General features: G+C 41.5%; 1 pseudogene; it reads left to right on the top strand.

Annotated features, from left to right (window-relative positions):
- The window catches only part of LOC120312492, a 33,481-nt pseudogene extending 19,222 nt beyond the window's left edge, over window positions 1–14,259 (top strand).
- Window positions 14,260–22,176: the final 7,917 nt, after the last annotated feature.

Here is a 22,176-nt window from a genome sequence, read left to right as displayed (position 1 = left end):
TTCCCAGCATTAGGCTCTTCTCCAGTGAATCCTTCCTTCTCATTAGGTGGCCAAAGTACTTGAGTTTCAACTTCAGGATCTGGCCTTCTAAAGAGCAGTCGGGGTTGATCTCTTCTAGGACTGACCGGTTTGAACGCCTTGCAGTCCAAGGGACTCGCAGGAGTCTTCTCCAGCACCATAGTTCAAAGGCCTCAATTCTTTGGCGCTCAGCCTTTCTTATGGTCCAACTTTCACAGCCATACATTGCAACTGGGAAAACCATGGCCTGGACTATACGCACTTTTGTTGGCAGGGTGATGTCTCTGCTTTTTAGAATGCTGTCTAGATTTGCCATAGCTTTCCTCCCCAGGAGCAAGCGTCTTTTAATTTCTTGACTGCAGTCCCCATCTGAGGTGATCTTGGAGCCCAGAAAAATAAAATCTGTCACTACCTCCATTTCTTCCCCATCTATTTGCCAGGAATTGAGAGGGCCGGATGCCATGATTTTGGTTTTCTTAATGTTGAGTTTCAAGCCAACTTTTGCACTCTCCTTCTTCACCCGCATCAAGAGGCTCTTTAGTTCCTCTTCACTTTCTGCCATCAGAGTGGTATCATCTGCATATCTTAGGTTGTTGATATTTCTCCCGGCAATCTTAATTCCAACTTTTGATTCATCTAGCCCTGCCTTTCTCATGATGTGCTCTGCATATAAGTTAAATAGGCAGGGCGACAGTATACAGCCTTGCCGGACTCCTTTTCCAATTTTGAACCAATCAGTGGTTCCGTGTTCGGTTCTCACTGTTGCTTCTTGACCCACATATAGGTTTCTAAAGAGACAAATGAGATGGTCTGGTACTCCCATCTCTTTAAGGACTTGCCACAATTTGTTGTGATCCACACAATCAAAGGCTTTTGCATAGTCAATGAAGCAGAAGTAGATGTTTTTCTGGAACTCCCTAGCTTTCTCCATGATCCAGCGTATGTTGGCAATTTGATCTCTAGTTCCTCTGCCTCTTCGAAATCCTGCCTGTACTTCTGGTAGTTCTCGATCCACATACTGCTGGAGTCTAGCTTGTAGGATTTTAAGCATAACTTTACTAGCATGTGAAATGAGTGCAATGGTGCGATAGTTTGAACATTCTTTGGCATTGCCTTTCTTTGGAATTGGAATGTAAACTGACCTTTTCCAATCCTGTGGCCACTGTTGAGTTTTCCAAATTTGCTGGCAAATTGAGTGTAGCACTTTTACTGCATCGTCTTTTAAGATTTTGAATAGCTCAGCTGGAATACTGTCACCTCCACTAGCTTTGTTGTTGCTCAGATTTTCTAAGGCCCATTTCACTTCACATTCTAGGATGTCTGGTTCGAGGTCAATGACCATCTCATTGTGGTTATCTGGGATGTTAAGCTCATTCTTGTATAGTTCTTCTGTGTAGTTTTGCCATCTCTTCTTAATCTCTTCTGCCTCTGTTAGGTCTCTGCCATTTTGGTCCTTTATCATGCCCATCTTTGCATGAAACGTTCCCTTCATATCTCCAATTTTCTTGAAGAGATCTCTGGTCCTCCCTATTCTGTTGTTTTCTTCTATTTCTTTGCACTGTTCATTTAAGAAGGCATTCTTATCTCTTCTAGCTACTCTCTGGAATTCTGCATTCAATTGGGTGTATCTTTCTCTTTCTCCTTTGCCTTTCGCTTCCCTTCTTTCCTCAGCTATTTGCAAAGCTTCCTCAGACAGCCATTTTGCTTTCTTGCATTTCTTTTTCTTTGGGATGGTTTTAGTTGCTACCTCTTGTACAATGTTGCGAACTTCCATCCATAGTTCTTCAGGCACTCTGTCTATCAGATCCAGTTCCTTAAATCTATTTGTCACCTCTACTGTATATTCATCAGGAATATGATTTAGTTCATACCTGAGTGGCCTAGTGCTTTTCCCTACTTTTTTCAATTTAAGCCTAAATTTTGCAACGAGAAGCTCATGATCTGAGCCACAGTCAGCTCCTGGTCTTGTTTTTACTGACTGTATAGAGCTTCTCCATCTTTGGCTGCAGAGCACATAGTCAATCTGATTTCTATGTTGACCGTCTGGTGATGTCCATGTGTGGAGCCGTCTCTTGGGTTGTTGGAAAAGAGTGTTTGTTATGACCATCGTATTCTCTTGACAAAATTCTATTAGCCTGTGCCCTGCTTCATTTTGTACTCCAAGGCCAAACTTGCCTGTTATTCCGGTTATCTTTTGGCTTCCTACCTTAGCATTCCAATCCCCCATGATGATAAGGACATCATTTTTTGGTGTTAATTCTATAAGGTGCTGTAGGGCTTCATAGAACCGATCAATTTCATCCTCTTCAGCACCAGTGATTGGGGCATAGATTTGGACTACTGTGATATTGAATGGTTTGCCTTGGATTCGAATAGAGATCATTCTGTCATTTTGAGGATTGTATCCCAGTATTGCTTTTCCTATTCTTTTATTGACTATGAAGGCTACTCCATTTCTTCTGAGGGATTCTTGCCCACAGTAGTATACCTGATAGTCATCTGAGTTAAATTCACCCATTCCTGTCCATTTTAGTTCGCTGATTCCTAAGATGTCGATGTTCAGTCTTGTCATCTCTTTTTTGACTACGTCTAGCTTGCCTTGATTCATGGATCTTACATTCCAGGTTCCTATGGAGAAAAAATCTTTACAGCATGGACTTTCCTTTCACCACCAGATATATCCACAGCTGAGCGTCCTTTCGGCTTTGGCCCAGTCGCTTCATTCTTTCTGGCGCTACTAGTACTAGCCCTCTGCTCTTCCCCAGTAGCATATTGGACACCTTCCGACCTGAGGGGCTCATCTTCCAGCGTCATATCTTTTTTCCTTTTAGTACTGTCCATGGGGTTTTCATGGCAAAGATACTGGAGTGGTTTGCCATTTCCTTCTCCAGTGGATCACATTTTGTCAGAACTCTCTGCTATAACCTGTCCGTCTTGGGTGGCCCTGCACGGCATAGCTTATAGCTTCATTGAGTTACGCAAGCCCCTTCGCCACGACAAGGCAGTAATCCATAAAGGGGAAGTAACAAATAAAAATCAGTAAATCAGGAAAAGTAATAGTATTATCAAAATGTTAGAACTCGATTAAAAATCAGACATCTATTCTAAAATATTAAATCCTTCACGTTCTAACGTGTCTCTAACATTGGTAAAAATTTTCCCAAGTTCTAAAATAAATTGAATCATCTTTTTCTTTCATTTCTAATGTTAGTCTATCCATTTCTGCATACTCTAAAATTTTGGTAATAATAATCTGGTCAGATGGTAGATTCTCATTTTTCCAAAATTGGGCAAATACTATCCTTGCAGCAGTTAAAACATGCAATATCAAGTAGTCATTCTCTTTGCCATAATTAGGTCTTAATATTCCTAACAAAAACAATTCTATTCAAATTCTATTTGTAGTTTCATCATCTTTTCCAACTATCTATGGATCTTAGACCAATATTTCTTAGTGATAGGACATGTCCACCAGGCATGGTAATAAGTGCCTGGCTGTTGTTTACATTTCCAGCAAATATCCGAAACATTTTTAAACATTTTTGCTAAGTGAACTGGTGTCATATGCCATCTATAAAACATCTTATATAAGTTTTCTTTATATGCTACCGCTTTTGTAAGCTTAATATTTTTATCCCAAAGTTTTTGCCAGTCTTCCAGATCTATAGAATATCCAAAGTTCTTTGCCCATACTATCATTGTTTCTTTCACTTGTTCTTCTTCCATCTTCCAGTTTAAAAGAAATTTATAGAGTTTTCTAATCAAATTCTCATCTGTTTTTAACAAAATTTTATCCAATGGGGTCTGTTCTTTGTAAAAACCTGTCGATTTTATTCTTTTTTGTATCTTGTTTGAATTTGCAAGTAGGACCACCATGTCAAGTCAATACCTTGTAGTTGTAAAGTTTGCCTGTCCTTAAGTTTTTCCTCTTTGTCTAAAATGTCTTTATAACTAACCAGTTTGTCATAATTAATCAAATTTGGATAAGCAAATGCTTCCATTGTTGAAAGCCACTCAGGTATTTTCATATATATATTTATGTTTAATTTTCTCTCATTCTGAAAGTAGTACGTTTCTTATTGCATGATTTTGAAAGTACTTATGTGCTTTAGATTTCTCATACCATATTAAAGCATGCCAACCTAGCTGAAGGTCATGTCCCTCTAAATAAAGCAATCTTTTATTTCTCAATGTAATCCATTCTTTAAGCCAAAGCAAAATAGCCGCTTGATAGTAAAGTCTCCAGTCTGGAAGTCCAAAGCCCCGTCTATCCTTAGATTCTTGTAACAATTTACATTTGATTCTCGCTTTACTTTTTTGCCGTATAAATCTTAGAATCATTGCATTTAAACCATCCAAAAAATTCTTAGTAAGTTTAACAGGCACTGTTTGAAATAAGAAAATTAGCTTTGGTAAAATGTTCATCTTAACCGTTGCTATTCTTCCTAAAAGTGATAATTGAAGATTTTCCCATCTTTCCAAGTCCATTTTTATTTGTTTCATTAATCTCTCATAATTATCTTCTTTTAGTGTAGTATATTTCGCCATTAAATAAATACCCAAATATTTAACTTTTTTAACTATTTGAAGATTTGTCATTTTAGTAAGTTGAGTTTTCTGTTTGTCTGTTAGATTTTTTGTTATTACTTTAGTCTTTTCCGTGTTTATTTTCAGGCCAGCCACTGCTCTAAATTTCTCAATTTTCTGCAAGAGTTTATCAGCTGTTTGCAACGGATCCTCTAGAATGAAGACCAAGTCATCCGCAAAGGCCTGTAATTTATATTTCTGGTCTTTAATCTCCAAGCCTTTAATTTCTGTGTCTTGTCTGATATTTCTTGAGTGACTGAGATTCTTGGTGTTAGCTGTTGGCCAGTTCAAACTGGGCAACAATTGGCTCAGGGTGAAATGTGTAAAACCTAAACTTGCAAATATATAATTAACATTGAGCTAAAAGTGTTTTGATCAATTGATAGTGGGAACACAGTGGAGAAATCAGGCTGGTTTTAAAATATATTGAGAATTATTTGCAAATGGGAAGACTGATGATGGAAAAGGAGTTGTGAAAGCAAATACAGACAAATCTTTATCCCTTCTTTAGAAACTAAGCTGAATTTAAGCACTTTCCTCCACCTTTCTTGCCCAATAAGTAATCCACATGTGGGCAGTTCATCAGCTTATGTAATGAATAATACTACTTGCTTAATTGAGAACTCTGAAGAATGTGAGTTTATACAGCTTTATAATACTGAAAACTTCTAACTGGATATTAGGGCTTAAAGTGTGATAGATTAATCTACAAGATTGTTGCAAAACACCATAGCTTTAATTCTCTGCTTTTACCTATAAAAATTACTTTTCCATATAGTCTGTTAATGCAATGACGTGGTAATAGTAATTATCATGTTTTTGGCTAATAAAAGCAAAATATTTTTTCTAGTGAGTAAACTGTTTAAAGAATTTGTTTGAATCACTATTGTTACTGCTTGTATGTCTACACAGGTATTTAGAATATGCATGGTTTATCTGGGTCTCACAGATGAACCACATTCCAATGAATATTGACTATGATCAGAATTTAGATTGGTTCTCTGGCCAGATGAGATAGTTTCTATTTAAAGGGGAAGTTTCCTTTCTTTGGATAATCTTTGTTGAGTCCTCAGCGAATGGCAATAACGTCACGAAGCCTTTGGTAGTTTCAGGAGCCTCTTTATTGTTGTTCAGTAGCCACGTTACAACGCCGAGGCACACAAGCCTCTCTGCTTCTCTTAAAGGCAATCCCCGGGCCAAACGGCAACATTTGGCGCACTTCGCACTTCATGCATGTGCGCAAGTGCCGGCGCCAGCCAGTCTTGTCCCGGGCAGCTTGCAACTGCCCGGGACTGTTGCAACGTCCCTAGCCTGCCTTTGCAGGCTCAGGACACAACACCCCTTCCCCCCCCCCGGCTAAAACTACAACTACATGAATAGTAATACGCGACCTCAACATGAGCGTGGGAGCCACACTAGCTCCTTGATACCAAACTGTGCCTTTGGGCTTCATTTCCCAGTGTTCCTTATTTCCAACCTTTCACAGGAATACCCTCTTATTGTTTCTTCTTTGCCAGCAGAGTTACAAAATCTTCAAGATATTTAGGAGATCTTTTAGCTCTCTGTGATCTCCGAATTCCCTGAGAACCTCCAAGCACATCTTGTCCGGGGGGTGCTATGTGTTTGCCCCCTTTCTTTGACCCTGGTGGTCCCCATGGACCATGCCCCATTGCCTGGCCTGATTGCTTGCCCACCGGGCTCGTCAGGCCAGGACTTTGTTCTCTCCATAACCTGGTTGACCTGCCTAGTTGCAGACTCTCTGGCCCTTCTAGAAGGCAGCCACTGTTGGGCAACTCTGTAGAACCTCCCAGGTCTACCCTAGACCTATCATGAGGCTGCCTTCCTCCACTCCCCAGTTCCATAGCAGGGCTGTCTGGGATCTCAGTAGTGTCCCAAAACTCAGTTGCCCCCTCTGTTATGCCGGAGGTGTCAGAATTGGGGTTTGGCCCTCCGACCACCTCCCTATGTGAATGCTCCTTCCTGGGAACAGTGGCAGTGTTGGGCCAACTAGACGGTGTGCCAGCTCTCTTGCAATGTGTGAGTTATTAGGATGCTCCCGGTTATTCTCCCTGACTGGAGTGCTGAATGGTGCTGGTGTGTAATGATTATGCCACTGGGGTGACTCCCTGGCTGGAATAGGCACTGGTGCCTGTGTTCTAGCTGGTTCCCACGAATTCCTGTTCAGAGCACTCGCAGAATCTTGAAATAGGCCATCGGTGGCCTCTCTGTTGGTGTCTGACTGCTGCCCACACCCTTCCCTTTGCCCATAGAGGTCCCCCTCCCCCCCTGGAAAAGACACAGGAGTCTCTGAAGGTGAGTCCATTCTCGTACGCAGCTGGTCGATATGCTGTCGCAGGATACGACCGTCATCCAGGGAAACCTCGTAAGATAAGGGACCTGTAACCTTGCATACTATAGCAGGGACCCACAAGTGACCTGGCCCGTAATTACGGGTCCATACTGGGGCACCCACTAGAAATTGCCTTGGTGCCCTGGGTTGTGTAAACTTAGAAGGCAGTCTGTCTGGATGCAACCGGTCAAGCTTAGTAGTCAGTTTGCGCCCCCAGCGAAGTTCAGCCGGACTTTTCCCAGTAGAAGTTGAAGGTGTGGTGCGGTAAGCAAGTAGAAAATCTGCCAACCTGTGATGCCAGTCCCCATACGTCAGTCTCTTTAAAGCATCCTTGGTGATGCGGACCATCCGTTCAGCCATACCGTTGGTGGAAGGGTGGAAGGGTGCAGAGGTGGCATGACGAATCATGTTGGCCTGTAAGAAAGCTTGGAATTCGGAAGAAGTGAATTGAGGGCCGTTGTCAGACACCAAAACATCCGGAAGCCCATGTGCAGCAAAAATCCCCCTCAATACTTGAATAGTCTTTGCAGTGGTGGTGGAAGAGACAGGTACAACCTCAAGCCATTTTGAATGGCTATCAACCAGGACCAAGAAGAATTGACCCTGAAAGGGCCCAGCGTAATCGATGTGCACCCTAGACCATGGAGACTGTGTTTCCTCCCATCTATGCACAGGACCCTGGGGCATTTCTGGGCGTGAGTGCTGACAAAGGTGGCATGCGTTCACCTTAGCTTCAATTTCCTTGTCTAACCCAGGCCACCACAAATGGCTGCGCACAAGCGCCTTCATGTGTACAATGCCAGGCTGACCCTTGTGAAGGGAACCTAAGACCCTAGACCTCATTGAGGTAGGAATGACAACTCTGCTGCCCCACAGCAGACAACCCTGGAAAGTGGATAACTCGTTCCTCTTAAGCCAGAAACTCTGAAACTCAGTGCCAGGACAACTCTCTGGCCATCCAGACAAAACCCAAGATAAGACACGGGAGAGTGTGAGATCTGTGGCTGATTCAGCAGCCACATCCCTGGCATTTAACAGTGACTCAGGCAATGCCTGAATTGAAAGGATTTTAATGGCAGGGGCAGGATCAGCGTCTACTACTTTTAGGGGTAATCTACTGAGGCCATCAGCATGGCCCATTTCTTTCCCAGGTTTGTGAATTAGAGAAAAATCATAGGCTGACAGAAAGATTGACCATCGCAGCATTCTGGGGGAGATGATATGGGGAGTTTGTTTGTTTGTGGTAAACAGCCCCAACAAAGGCTTATGGTCAGTAAAGACCATGAAATGTCTGCCATACAAAAAATCATGGAATTTTTTAATTCCAGCAACAACAGCTAAAGCCTCCCTGTCTATCTGGGCGTAGTTTCGCTCAGCAGAAGACAAGGTTCTGGAGTAATATGCAACAGGAACCTGAGTTCCATCCGGCCTAAGGTGGCTGAGTACTGCTCCCACCCCATAAGGAGAAGCATAACAAGCGATGCACACATGCAGAGTTTCATTAAAATGTGCAAACACATTGTTAGATGTGAGTAAGGCCTTAACCTCATTGAAGCTTGCTTCATGTGTTTGTGACCACTGCCACACTGCCTGTTTGTCCAGAAGCCTATGAAGTGGTTCAGCTGCATTAGCTTTGTTAGGAATGAATGAATTATAGAAATTCAAAAGGCCCAGAAAAGCTTGTAGTTCGGCCTTGGACTTAGGCCTAGGAGCATGCATGATAGCCTTTAATTTGGACTCAGCAGGATGAATCCCATTGGCATCAATTTTGAATCCCAGAAAATCTGTAGAAGGCACTCCAATTTTACATTTGTCCTTCTTGAGTTTGAGGCCCGTTTTCCAGAACCGCAGCAGAACAGCCCTCAATCTCTCAGCTAAATTTTGAGTGGAATCTCCAGCAATTAAGACATCATCAAAATAGGGGCAAACCCCTGGTATACCCCTCAGTGTATTTTCCATTATGCTTTGGAAAATTTCAGGAGCCACATTTACTCCAAACTGTAGCCTTTTTACTTTGAATGTCCCCCTGTAGGTTACAATGGTTTGTGCTACAGCAGCAGCTTCATCAACAGGCAACTGTTGATAAGCCTGAGCTAGGTCAAGCTTTGCAAAAACACGCCCCCCTTGAGGGAGGTCAGAATATGACTGACTACAGGTACAGGATAGGCATGTTGTTGCAATGCCTTATTTAGAGTGCATTTGTAATCTGCACAGATGTGAATGTCCCCATTAGCCTTAAGAGGCGTGACTATGGGGGTCTCCCAAGGACTGGAATCAACAGGTTCTAAGACTCCTTGCTGAATCAATTTGTCCAATTCAGCATCAATTTTCCCTTTTAAAGCAAAAGGAACCCTTCTTGCTTTTACTCTGATAGGAGTGACAGTGGGGTCTAGTTTTAAGGACACAGGGGGCCCTTTGTATGTGCCCAGCTGTGGGCTGAAAACATCTGCAAATTCTTTGCAGACTTCCTGTAATCTACTGTTTGCAAGCTATTGAGCCCTGTAACATGTATTCCCAAGGCCTCAAACCAATCGAGTCCTATGAGACTCGTACGCTCACCCCTCGCTATCAATACATCTAATGGACCTTCAAAATCCTTATACTGTACATTAAGGGTGGCCTCCCCCCTTAACACACACTCTGGAGTTTTGAAAGTCTGTTAACACTATATCAGAAGGCCTAACCTTGGCCTGAAATCCACTACCAGAACAAATCTTTCTGAATGTGTGTATGGAAATGATTGAAAGTGCAGACCCAGTGTCTAGTTCCATGACCAATGGAACTCCTTGCAACTTCACCTTAAGTGACAGTTTCTTCTTGATAGGCTTGTGTGTGCCTGTCCTATAAATGCTTCTTCGTGAAGCACAGAAACCCACCCTGTTTTGGCTGGGGACACTGGTACCTTTCAGGCGCAATTCTTCTCGGGATTGTACCTTCTGACGGCCCAGACACACAGCTGCAATGTGGCCTTGCTTTCCACATGCTCTACAGATAGCAGAGCGAAACCTGCAGTCGGTCCTCTTGTGGTGACCTCCACACCCGAAGCACTTGGGGACAGCTGAAGACCTTTCTTTGCCTTCCTTCTGCTTCCCTTCTTTTGTTAGGTAGAGACGGTCTACTTCTTCATCAGGATCCTCTTCCGAGCTCCCTTGGACTCCCTCCTGGTGCACGGACACAGCTTCTGGAGTACTTCTGATAGGCCTCATATTCTTGATTGCCCCACCTGCTGCCTCTTCTGCAGTAACCTCTCTCAAGGCATCTTGGAATGATAAGTCTTCTTTGGCAAAAAGTCTCTGTTGCAAGTTTCTGTGTCTCAGTCCACATACAAATCTGTCTCTCAGCCTTTCTTCTAAATCTTTAAACTCACAAGGCTTAGCTGCTCTTCTCAATGCAGCAATGTACTCTTTAGCTGATTCACCAGCCCGTTGATCCCTCTGTTCAAAAGTATGGCGCCAAGCAATGACAGACAACTTGGGCTGGAAATGTTCCTTTAGCAATTTCTTTAAATCTGTGTAGGTAACAGATTCTAGAGGTGCAGGTGCTGCTAGATTTTCAGCGATCTCAAATGCATCTTGACCACAAACACACAGCAGGGTGGCGGCCTTTAAGCCATCTTCTCTCACTTGATTTACCTTGAGATAATTCTCTACTCTGGCCACATAAGACTCCCATCTTTCCGGATGCGTAACATCGAACTCGGAAAGTCTTCCTATCTTTGCCATTTTCCAGTAGTACAGGAAGGATCTATCAGCCAGCTTACCTCCAACGCTTGCTGTATTGGCAGGCAGTTGCTGAGTTTAACGCCGTTTCCTGCTGCTTCAGGACTCCAGGGTAAGCTTACAATTGTTTGAGTAAATTGTAAGGCATCCCACCTTCGTCGCCAGTGTTGAGTCCTCAGCGAATGGCAATAATGTCACAAAGCCTTTGGTAGTTTCAGGAGCCTCTTTATTGTTGTTCAGTAGCCCCATTACAATGCCGAGGCACACAAGCCTCTCTGCTTCTCTTAAAGGCAATCCCTGGGCCAAACAGCAACATTTGGCGCGCTTCGCACTTCACGCATGCGTGCGAGTGCCGGCGCCAGCCAGTCTGGTCCCGGGCAGCTTGCAACTGCCCGGGACTGTTGCAACATCCCGAGCCTTCCTTTGCAGGCTCAGGACACAACACCTTATTCTCAAATGTTGGGTCCTTAGTTCTGAAACATAGGGAGAGATTATGCTGCTATTTTCTTAAATATTTCATGCCCTTATCTTCATGGGAACATGGTCTTATAAAGAGCAAGTAATGCAAATGGAACGTCTATGCTGGCAGCTAGAAATCTCTTCTCATATTGCAATTTCCGGGAAAACCCCAATTGCTCAGTGAGGCCCTTTTTCTTCTCATGGAGAAGAGTTAGGGGGACCAACAATGATCTCATTGTCCATGGTAGATGATGAGATGATAAACAATGTAGTACATTGCCTTGCTTCTTATGACAATTCAGTAAGGCAGGAATAGCACCAATACTATTCATCCTCCAAAAGGACAGTGTACAATTCCAAGTCCCCACAAGTATACTCCAATTCACATAATTGTTCTTTTTGTGGTTATGAACCAGATTTTCAGTGGCATCAGAAATTAACTTTGTAAGATGCATTGATCTACAGCAGGGGTATGAAACTGCAGGCCTGTGGGCCGGATGCGTCATGCCGACCCATACCCCATTGTCAGCAATGGAGAAAAAGTTGTGATATGTCGCAACACGTCACGTGATGTTGCAAGTCTGACAGCTCTGATCTACAGAATGAGAACATAGAGCCATAAAACTAACATATTGTTTCCAGATAGGAGTGGCCAAACATTGATGGCGAGGGAAGAAACACTGCCATTTTCTCTTGATATTGTAGGGAAGAACATATTGGAGGAAGTCTAATGCTCCTGGTGGTAGTTACAGCAATCTCCCCAGAAAGTGTAGAATGACTGTGTACATGTGGGGAAAAAAACCAACCCAATGATTCTTTCATTTTTTAAGCATTTTTTTCCATGCTTTCTTGGTGCCCTTTTTCTTTAGGGCTTTGCACCAAATATTATGGGACTGGAGATTATGTTAGATACATTCTATGTTTGTAACACTACAATTTAACACTGTGGTTTACGCAAGATAATTAAGGGATGAGTCTAAATGAACAGATTATATGAACAGTCCTCTGGCAAGCATTAGGGAACTTAAAGGTGATACCTGAAATCTGATCACAGTGATGCAAGTTAACAAGAAAAACAGCATATAGTTGTTGTAACATTAATAACAGATGATTTCTGCATAGATAACCTGACCTATCACAAAATGAGAATGAGAGATGATGAAAGAGAAGACAGGTTTCTATCTTTTTTAACAGTAAATGATTGCTAGTTGTATATCATCTTGTAGGTCCTCCAAATATAAACTAGTGCCCTTCTTTATTATATAATTATTGTTTGTACATCTCTGTGTTAGCCATGTATATATTTCATTTGGATTCTACCTTTTCTTTATGGGGCTTACTTCCAGTTTTTAAGGTAGCTTTAAAGTTGGTTTGTTCATACACAGTTTTCCTGTTCTAATTTATGTTTTGTTTTGTTTTGTGTTTGTAGTAGCATGATATAACTCCTGGGGATGGGAAGTTGTTAACTGCTAATGCATGTTTATATTATTATTTTTATTAAAATTAAAGGGTACATTAATTCATAAGATTTTGTTATACCCAGTTTTGATTTCTGTTTGGAATAATGTTAAAGCCCATAAAAGTAGATTTATGAAGAAAAGTTTTATATTAAATATTATTTTGAATATATTCCAAAATCGTGGAAGTGGTCTAAATCTGTTTGCTAATGGCTGGAGAATTGGATGCTACTGTCCTTGATCCTAAACTAATGTTCTAACTTTCACAGAAATAATCACAGAATATTTCCATGTTTACTTCTAAAGAAATAGTTCAGTAAGGATGGCTCTCAGGGAAGTCATTTTGGATTTCATCCCATGCATATAGCATCAGTGGAGTAATTGCCCTGGATTGCCTGGCCTGGATTCAGAAATATTTCTAATGTCTTTCTGGGCAATGATCATACTAGAAATGTAAAAAACATTTGGAAATGAATGATGGTCTATAATACTGTAAATTGATAGAATTACTGTACTCTTGGTAGAAACTAGGAAGAAACATGAAGGAAGTCATTGGAACTCTACATGTTTTAATTTCTCCCTTAGCTCACAGCAACATGTAATGTGGATCAATCTCTATTCAATGACTGGTACACTGGGCACTTAAATTTCCAGATTGAACATCAGTCAGTACAAGCTATATGGGAAGATTGTACAGTTTATAATGCAGGTTTTGTACATCTTTTATGTATTTTACTAGGTACTAGCTGTACATTATGGCTCAAGGTTTAATCCAAACGATGGCTGTGGCCAAGAGTTTTGACTATGTCTAAAGAAGGCAGATCTTGTCCCAGTTATACATGCTGTGGCTATTCCAGACTAGACTTTGGGACCTATCATGTAAAAATGCCTAGAAGCAGTATTTCATACAAAATACAGCAATGAAACTGATGTCTAGAGCTGGGACTTTCATATCTTACTTCAGGTTTTATAGCAGATCAAATGGTTGATAATTATAATTCATTTCTGGACCAAGTCAAATGCTGGGGTTTTTTTAACCTTCAAAATTCTTAACTAGGCGTACAAAACCTGTGAGTACCTCCACAATATGGCTGAACTACAGCTCCTAGTAGCCTAATACAAAGGGTCTCATTAGGAAGGATTGTGGTTCAGCAATAATCCAAAGAACCTCAGCTGGTTCATCTCTGTCCAAAACTCTTTGGGAACCAGGCAGGTGAAAGATTATCTCTTGTATGAACCTGCCTGTATGTCCTGAGATGGGAAGGGCACTAACGACAGCAGGATCCATATTACAGAAGTATTTTCTATTCTGTCCTCTTGATATTTTCCACAGTCTTTTTCCAACCATGCCTCGTCACAATTATTACAAGGTGGCTCCCCTGGTGAAATCCCTGTGTGCCAAGCATAACATTAAGTATGAGTGCAAGCCCATGATCACTGGTTTTGCAGATATATGGCGGGAAGTGTGAGCCCACAGGAAAGTCCATTTGCAGGCATGTCATCATGGGTAGATCAATGGGCAAGAGAATATCTCAAGTGGACAGTGGCGGAAAAGAACTCACTACTGTGAAAATGTGCTTTTGGTGAACGTGTCCCCTGTTCTCTTTCCCTCTGCAGCTCCCTCAAGGAATCAGGAAAGGTCTGGCACAATGCTTATTACCAGGAATAAAATAAATACCAGCGAGGAATTGGGATGGCTCCATTGTTATAAAGATCTGCTGTTCTCTCTTAGCCTTTGTGATTTTAAAATAATTTTAATAATAATAGTTTTTACTTATTGATTGGGTGGCATACAACAACACTATAAAACAGTCCGTTTTTCATGAGTTTGACAGCCATGTACATTTGATGAATACATACATAAATTATCTTGAAAAAGAATCTCATGCTATCCTCCCAATCAACTTCATGGATGGATGGATGGATTGATGGATGGATGGGTGGGTGGATGGATGGATGCAGTGGTGGTGAACCTATGGCATGCATGCCAGAGGTGGCACTCAGAGCCCTCTCTGTGGGCACATGTGCCATCATCCCAGCCCCACCTCCCCCTGCAGCCCCCTCCTCCCCGCAGCCCTCCTGGAGGAGAGTGTGGGTGGAGGACATGGCTGCCATGGTGCTGCAGGACAGGTGATAGGTGGCTCTGCAGGTGGGTGGGGCAGAGTGGGGACAGAGCAGGGGTGGGGCAGTGGCAGTGTGGGTTGGGCCTAGTGTGGGGTGGGGAGAGAGTGGAGCAGAGGGCAGGGCTGTTTGGGGGCACTTGATGTCTAAAAGTTTCGCCATCACTGGATGGATGGACAGATAGACAGACTAGAACAACAGAGGCCAAGATATTAAATGACCTAGACTATTCAGAGTCACAGTGGCCCTTCTCCCAAAGGTATGTAACCAACACCCATGATGATTTGATCATATTTTGGGTGCTTGGCAACTTGCTCACCTTTTACAGCAAGGATGGGCAATTATGGAATTGTGGACTTCAACTCCCAGAATTCCTGAGCCAGCCATGCAAAAGGTGAGCCAGTTGGGAGACTCCATAGCAGATTGTCAAGAATAAAAGGGCTAAGATCCTGTGGGACTTCTAGATCCAGACTGACAAGCAGGTACTGTCCAATCAACCAGACACCATGGTAGTAGACAAACACCAGAAGACAGCAGTGATGATTGATGTAGCAGTGCCAAGTGACAGCAGTATCAGGAAGAAGGTGTATGAGAAATTGGAGAAGTACCAGGACATGAAGGAGGAACTGGAGAGGATGTGAAAAGTAAAGGTCAAAGTAGTTTCAGTAACATTAGGAACACTGGGGGCTGTGACTCCTAAGCTGGGAGAGTGGCTCTGATAGATCCTAGGAACAACATCAGAGCTCTATGTCAAGAAGAGTGCAGTACTAGGAACAGCTAAGATTCTGCATAGAACCTTAAAACTCTCAGGCCTCTAGTAGAGGGCCTGAGATTGGGGAAGACTTACACCACCCATAGGAGTGAGAATGGAATGTGTGTGTGTGAAAGATATTAATAGAAAGTAGAATACAGTTTGGGAGGAGAGAGAAAGAGAATAAAGTCAAATATAGTGCAAATGTTTTTTATGCATCACAACTGATTTCAAAGTTAAGTAAGATCAGGCTAGATAAATAGTTTGGGGGGGGAAGGCATCATGAAGAAATATGTGTAGGTTACATCATGGAGTTGAAAAAAATATTTCCGGAGAAGGCAATTCAAAATCACTTCCATGCTGTTGCCAAGAAAATTGTATGAGTATTTTCTTGCAATAATACATAGCAACAGGACTTTTTTTGTCATAGAATGCCCAGAATGGAGTTCCAGCACCATTTTTGGATGGAATCTTATAGGGTAGGCAAGGCAGGTTGTATGACGTGTGTGAGTTCCAGCACTTTTTTTTTTTTTTACAAAAAAAGCACTGCATAGCAATGTCCTAGAGAAGCAAAATATTTCAACAGAAATGAGAGTTGAGCTGTTGTATTGTCACATCCAGGTGCAGAAAACAAATCAGAGCAAGCAGAGTGTACCAGCTATGCAGCAAATACACAATACTATAGGAATATATATATATATATATATATATATATATATATATATATATATATATATATATATATATATATATATATATATATATATATATTCAATAATGATGGTGAAAATGCGACTCCCGGGCATAATTATAAATGGAATGAATAAAGCGCGTTCACCAGGAGAGTTTAAAGTTAAAATACTTTAATTAAAGTATTTTACTATATTAAAAGGTTGCCAAGCTTTCATTGGGAAAACTCCCCAACATCTTCAGGGCTGAGAGACCGTTTCTAACAAGGTGATTCAAACGGGTTCCATAGACGTCTGCATGTGGTTCCTAGACTGTGCTAGCATTCCCTGCTGAACAGCTGATAGGTGGGAGGGGGAATCGGAGTAAAGATTTCTTCTGTCATTCTCTCGAGCACTTTTGTTCACATTTCCGTCGACCTCAGGGGCTATTGTTAAAGTTATGTTCCGCCCTCTCCCGGCAGTACTGGCTCTCGTTGCAGTGGGGGGATTTAGTTTGATGTCATTGTGTATCCTACCATGGAGGCGGGGCTTCATCGGCTGCAATTTAACATCTTTCCTCTGCTGCGTGCTCCCGTATTTATCTTCGCTCGCATGTACAAGCATCAACTGGATGTGGTATTTTTCAATGTTTGAATCATCCTCCTCCATCATGGTGTCCCCCATGCTCATCTTCCCTCGTAGGTCAATATTCAAGTTAAATCCCCCCCATTTCTGTGAGCAAAAGTCTGTTGGTATTTGGGCAGATTCCCCGCTCATGTTACTTTCCCTTTTATCAAGCGAACGGGTCGTCATCACATGTTTTTTCTCCCCTCTCTGTATGGGATATCCACCTTTATTATTATTATGGGTAGTGCTAAATTTAGTGGTTCTATCCTCAAATTTCTTAAGCGCTCCAATGTCATTATTGTTGTTTTCTCCAATTAAAGGGGGTGTGGTTTCCCCTTGATATTGTTGGGGGGTTTCTGGGTAGTCTATATCAGATTGTTTCTGGTAGGGAGGAGGTTTAGCTCCTGGTTTAGAATGTTGTGGATGTTGATTGTAAGGTTTGTGATATAAAGGATGATGGTTTGAGTTCCATTTTCGTAGCGCTTGTTGTGCTGGGTGCAAGTCAATGTGATGATTGATTGAGTTGTTATTCGAGAACCAGGCTTCTTTTAGCAGCCGACCTTCCTTCGTGGCATCACTGGCTATGATAAGGGTGTTATTGAAGTCAAACTGATGGCCTTGTTGTGCCATAGGCATCCAAAGTTGTGAGTGTGGTTCGCCTCGTTTTATGGCCAGTTTGTGTTCATGGAGGCGAGTTTTCAAGCGTTTGGCTGTTTCTCCCACATAGTTGCCTTCGCAGTTTTTGCAGTTGATCTTATAAAAACATATATATATGTTTTCTGAGGTTTTCGCGGGTATTTGTATGTAGGTCTTTGGTTGTTCGGGTTTTCTCCCGCGTAAAATTAGAAGTGTCTTGGCGACGTTTCGACGAAGTCCCATTCGTCATCTTCAGGCTGGTGTTTTCAGCACAAAGCTGGTATTCATATTTATTTATTATTTGTTCAGAATAACACTCAACTAGTAGACTGTGATCCATGAAAGAATATACAAAAATAAATGTGTTACTGTATAAAATATCAAAAGAGTTTTCTTTTTCTATTTGCTTCAAAGTCTTTTGCCAAAGAGTATGTATGTATGTATGTATGTATGTATGTATGTATGTATTATGTATGTATGTATTATGTATGTATGTATGCACTTTGTTTTTTTGAAATATCCGTAATGAAAAGGAGTTAAACTTTTTTCAGTTTTATTTCCTATAGAAAGCTTTAAAGGAAATTCCCAAAGTCCAATTTCTTGCTGGAATTATACGATCTTTGTATATAAAAACAGGTTTTTACTTGCTACTATATATTAAATAACTCATTTATAAAGTAATTGTGTTTGGCTATCTTTATACATCACATGAACAAGTGAATAGCATTGCCTTCTCTGATTTCAACATCAGTTCTCCAATCAACTTTCTTGTGTTATCAGTACAGCTGCATATATTAAACAACTATTGCATAAAATGGTATTCCCATAAGAATTACTCTAATGCATCACTGGGAGATTTCTCAACAGAAGCTGAACTTGCAACCAGAAGCATTCTGAATTCCCTTTTCTTCAACTCCAATGAGTTTGTTAGTTATGACTGTAATGGGGGGGGAATCTATAATGAATCTATATTTAATATTTTTAGAAAAAAAAGCTTTCCCACAGTAATTCACCTCCTAACACTCTGTCAGTCAACTGAATCAAGGTCGACAGGGGAGACCAGAGGGGTAGCCACCCTCCAACTGGGCTCCATTTTGTGGAATGTGTACTGTGAATGACCCATCTATCTGAATGCTAGGAGCATAGATGTTTAAGGGGTTTCTCTCTCCTTCTCTACCTTCCTTTTAAAATAACCAACCACGTTGAACATGTATAATGTGTTAACATTAAGCAACTAGTGCTTAAGCATTACAGAAGTTAGGTCCTTGGTGCTCTCTGAGCTTGGTTGCTTTCTGCAAGACATTTCATTACCAAACTAGGTAATATCATCAATACCCTGGTAGGGGCTCAGAAGTGGGCAATTTCAGAAGTCACCCCACTTCTGGAAATTCCTTACCAGAAGATATTTGATCAGTTTCTTTCTGGATTTTAGAAAAATTGTGAAGTCCTATCTGTTCTGTCTTGTACAGGAAGAGGCTGTATTATGACTTGAGATAAAATTCACTGGCTTAGGACATTTTTATTGCCTGTTTTTTAGTCTTTTTAAAAATATAAATGTGGGGTTTGGAGGGGGATGTTATTTTATTTTGAGATTATTAGCCACCCAGAGCCTCCAGGAATGGAAAGCGTACAAGCAATGTCAATCAGTTTTATTGTACATTGTGACAAGGATTTGGGTGTATTACTTGATCACAAATTCAACATGTCCCAGCAGTGTAATGAAACTTTAAAGAATCCCAATGACATGTTGAAGAGCATTAACAATTGCAGTAGGTACATTCAGAAGAAATATGAGATTGAAAAGTATTATCTTGCTTTTGAGTAGATTTTAGATAATTATTATTAGTTTTAATTATCTTATTATTTTTGACTTAATTTGTTAATATTTGTTTTGAGAAGGAGTTAAAGTGTGTTATGGTTTTGATTGATAGTATAGATGGTTTATGTTTTTTTACTGTAGATTATATTTATTTTATTTTTTTATCCTGTAATCAGCTCTGGGAAGTGGGGGAGGGGGGAAGGGGTGGGGGGGTTTATATTGTAATAAATATTTATAAAACTTTTAAATAAAAAAAACCAATTGCAGTAGGTAATTATCCTCTCTACCTACCTTTGCCATATCTCTCTTGGAATATTGTGAACAAAGAGCCTCTGTGGTGTAGTGCTTAGAATGCAGTATTGCAAAGTCTGGAGTTTGATCTTGACAGGGCTCAAGGTTGACTTAGCCTTCCATCCATCAGAAGTTGGTAAAAGGAGGACTCGATTGTTGGGGGCAATAATAGAGATTGTTAACTGTCCAGGGAGTGCTATAAAAACTATGAGGAGGTATAAAAGCCTAAGTGCTCTTGCTATTGCATTCAGTTCTGTATATTCTATTTAAAGATAATAAACTGGAGCAAGTCCAGAAAAGAGCTATGAAGATTGTGAAAGCATTAGAACCAAGTCCTAAAAGGAACAGTTAAAAGACTTAGGAATGTTTATTTTGCACAAAAGAAAAGACAGACATGCTGGTTGTCTTCAAGTATTTGAAACGCTGTCCCACTATAAAGGGTTCTCACTTGCTCTGAAGGATAAGGCTAGAACTAAAAGAATGAAGCTTCAAGGATATAGATACAGATTAGACATTAAGGAGAACTTCTTGACAATAAGAACTGTCAATCAGTGGAGACACTGACCACATGGAATAGTTTTTTCCTCTTCATTGAAGCTGGATAAATCCTCTGCTGGTGATGGGATAGTGAATCCTGCAGTGTGCAAGGGACTGGATTTGATGGCCTCTTCCTTCCAGCTGTGTGATTCAATGAGTCATGTGTGTCAGAGCATGCACAGTCTTATTGCACTGAGATAACCCAGGAGTAAACACAGTAAGCAGTGGTCTATATTATATGGTGGTTTTTCTTCCACTATCTACAATATCATACACTAGGAGCAACATACATGCACGTGTTAATACAGCAGTGTCCAACACACAGCAGTTACAGCAAGAAAATGGATGAGAGAGAGAGAGAGAGAGAGAGAGAGAGAGAGAGATTCCAGCAAAGCCTTCCCTTTTATATCAGGCTCTTAAAGGGACACAGACCCTGCTGAGTCATTCCTATCATTGCCTCATCCACCTTATATTCCATTACATCAGGGCTTTTCAACCTTTTCACCCATTGTACCACTTTTAGGATATGGCAATATCCGAGTACCACCAGTCGCCTAGCAAGATGTCAAAAATGTGATGACCCAAAAAAAAAAAGGAAAAAAGTTATAAAGTACAGGTAGTCCATGACTTAACAACAGTTCACTTAGTGACTGTTCAAAATTACAATGGCACTGAAAAAAGTCCCCCCCAAGCCACAGCCGACCAAGACACCTGCCTGCCCACCCTGTGGTGCTCTTTCTCCTGTCCGAGGTTTTCATTGTTATGAGCATTTCTGTTGAAAATTGACAGTGGGGGTGGGGTGGGGGGGTGTTTGGTTTTTATTTCCCCCATCTGCTGGGTGGTTGCAGCAGGTTTTGATCACTTAACATAATCCTGGGACACTGTGACCGCCATAAATATGAATCAATTGCCAACCCTGGAGATGCTGCAACATTCCAGCTGATCGGTGCTTCTTCTGGGCTCAGCAGAAGTGCCAGGATCAATGCTGCTTTCCAACTGATTGGTGCTTCTTCAGGGTTCAGCAGAAGCACCAGGATCAGCGCTGAGCTCCAGCTGGAGCCTGGAGCTGATCCTGGTGTTTCCAATGAACCCTGACAGCCCCAAAGAAGCACCGATCAGCTGGAAAGCAGCATTGATCCTGGTGCTTCCGCTGAGCCTGACAGCCCTGCAGCTCCAGCCATCTCTCGCTCAGGCTTGTGCGGTGCTGCCACCAGTTCAGCTCATTCTCCTCCCCCGCTACCACTTTTCTAGGATGGTCGTGTACCACCTGCCAGGTGCCAATGTACCACAGGTGGTACCCGTACCACTGGTTGAAAAGCCCTGCATTACATCATTACACAAGCTGTTTAGCTATTAAATCATTACCTTGACAATGTGTTTGAACTTGCATTAGCTGTAACAGCTGCTTTTGATTTTGTTGTTAAATTGGGTTTACAATTGCTTCTTGTAATTATTGTGTCACTGATCTGTACCACATCTTAGTTAAGTTCCATAATAGCATGACTGATGATGATGATGATGATGATGATGATGAGGATGGAATGGTGATGATGATGGTTCGTTTAAATTGTCTTATGTGATTACCCCAGATTAGTAAATTATCCCGACCCAGGCTATTTACCACTCTTTGGTTGTTTCCCATTTTCCCAAAATGTATCTCACAGAAGGAGTGTAATAATGATTGTAGTTTTGCTTTATAGCAGCATCTTCCCTCCCCAACTGAATATCTACTTTGCTGTAACAGTAATGTTTCAGATAAAGGGGCTTTGGGAAACATCATTTCCTGGACTCCTAAAATACCAGTTCCTTTTTCTGGACTAAGGAGCTAAGCGGAGCTGCCTTCCTTGGATGATAGATCATTGGAGAATATTTTAAAATAAAAATAAAACAATATCCAGAATAATCAGGAGTAGAGCTAAACTTAAAGAAAACAACTTCTCCATTTTCTGCTGCCAGTTCTTCAATCACACATGGGACCATACCCCCTTCAATCACTCACTCATTTTCTCATTATATGAACCGGAGAAATAGCAGAGAATTGATTCTTTAGTGCCAGTCTTGTGTTCCCACAGAGTAATCAGACCCATGAAAAGAGGAGGGTGAGCAGAGATGTGTCACACAGAACAGCTTCTCTCT

Source organism: Crotalus tigris, unplaced genomic scaffold (assembly GCF_016545835.1).
Source record: "Crotalus tigris isolate CLP2741 ecotype Arizona unplaced genomic scaffold, ASM1654583v1 scf7180000018504.2861643, whole genome shotgun sequence".
NCBI lineage: Eukaryota > Metazoa > Chordata > Lepidosauria > Squamata > Viperidae > Crotalus > Crotalus tigris.
Note: the sequence above shows the minus strand (reverse complement) of the source record. Positions and strands in the feature narration are given on the sequence as shown.